The sequence below is a fragment of the Cebus imitator genome, unplaced genomic scaffold, assembly GCF_001604975.1.
Source record: "Cebus imitator isolate Cc_AM_T3 unplaced genomic scaffold, Cebus_imitator-1.0 Scaffold4076, whole genome shotgun sequence".
Taxonomy (NCBI): Eukaryota; Metazoa; Chordata; class Mammalia; order Primates; family Cebidae; genus Cebus; species Cebus imitator.
This window is the reverse complement of record NW_016111391.1, coordinates 1-1504: the sequence shown is the minus strand read 5'-3', so window position 1 is coordinate 1504 and position 1504 is coordinate 1. Positions and strand designations below refer to the sequence as shown.

At 50.4% G+C, this 1504-nt stretch overlaps 1 long non-coding RNA gene across 1 annotated transcript; it reads left to right on the top strand.

Moving 5' to 3' along the window:
• The first annotated feature begins 420 nt into the window (after window positions 1-420).
• On the top strand, window positions 421-1275 carry LOC108299278. Its single transcript, XR_001822882.2, has 2 exons — window positions 421-609; window positions 767-1275. It is a non-coding gene; the product is annotated as an uncharacterized LOC108299278 (long non-coding RNA).
• The last annotated feature ends 229 nt before the right edge of the window (window positions 1276-1504 follow it).

Sequence of the window (1504 nt, the reverse complement as noted above, 5' to 3'; positions counted from 1 at the left end):
TTTTTGAGACGGAGTCTCTCTCTGTTGCCCAGGCTGGAGTTCAATGGTGCGATCTCAGCTCACTGCAACCTCTGCCTCCTGGGTTCAAGCTATTCTCCTGCCTCAGTTCCCCAAGTAGCTGGTATTACAGGGACCTGCCACCATGCCCGGCTAATTTTTGTATTTTTAGTAGAGATGGGGTTTCACCATATTGGCCAGGCTGGTCTGGGGCTCCTGACCTCGTGATCTGCCCGCCTTGGCCTCCTAAAGTGCTGGGATTATAGGCATGAGCCACTGCTTCTGGCTTTTTTTTTTTTTTTTTTTCTTTTTTAAAAACTTTTCATTTTCTTTTTAGTAGAGATGGTGTTTCACTGTGTTGCCCAGGCTGGTCTTGAACTCCTGAGCTCAAGTGATTCACTGCCTAGGCCTCCCAAAGTGCTGCATTACAGGCATGAGCCACTGTGCCTGGCCAGGAAGCCTTGATTCTGAAGATTTTTCAAAGCACTTGCTGCCATTTCTCCATCTTTATGTCCCAAATTTTCTTCCAGAGAGGTACAGGCAGTTGAAGGGAAGAAGCTGGCAGAGTCCTGGGGAGCGACATTTATGGAGTCATCTGCTCGAGAGAATCAGGTGCTGGGCCTGAAGACTAGAAGGGTGGTGGTGATACCTGTGTTTTCCTTATTGTACTGCTTGGTGGTGGGCATGTTCGGGGAATGGGGCTTTCACTCCAGAGCTGGGTGGTATTGACACTGAACTGACTTTTGCCCTGAATCCTCTCCCCTTGTAGCTGACTCAATGCATCTTCACCAAAGTGATCCAGGAGATTGCCCGTGTGGAGAATTCCTATGGTCAAGAGCGTCGCTGCCATCTCATGTGAGCCCTCGGGTGTGGGGTAACTGCCTTGTTTCTGCCCCTGGCACTTGCCATGTTCCAGTGGGGGCAGACCCTCAGGACTTCATGGGTATGTTTGCCAGCTGTGTACCTGGCCCCTGGGCACACAGTGTGGCATCCTCATATTTGCACACTTTCCCCAGGCTCCAGTGGCCTGGATGTCAATGTTTACAAAGGGGCAAGGACATCTCATGGACACTGGCCGTCTAGCCCTCTGTTTTTGCTAGATGAATTCTGTTATAACCTATGGGGTTAGAATATGAGTCCTGGGCATTATTTATCCAGGACCCATCCTCTTGGGTGGGTTTTGGGTGTTGGCTCGGTAAGGGGAGCTGGGGACTCCTGAAATAGAGCTGACTCCCTGGGGTGACAATGTATACATGCAAATAAACTGAGAAATCTTTTGTTGCTGACTTTTTTTTTTTTTTTTTTTTGGTGAGATGGAGTTTCACTCTGTTGCCCAGCCTGGAGTGGTGCAGTGCCATGATCTCGGCTCACTGCAACCTCTGCCTCCCAGGTTCAAGCAGTTCTTTTGCCTCAGTCCAATGGCGCGATCTCGGCTCACCGCAACCTCCGCCTCCTGGGTTCAGGCAATTCTCCTGCCTCAGCCTCCTGAGTAGCTGGGATTACAGGC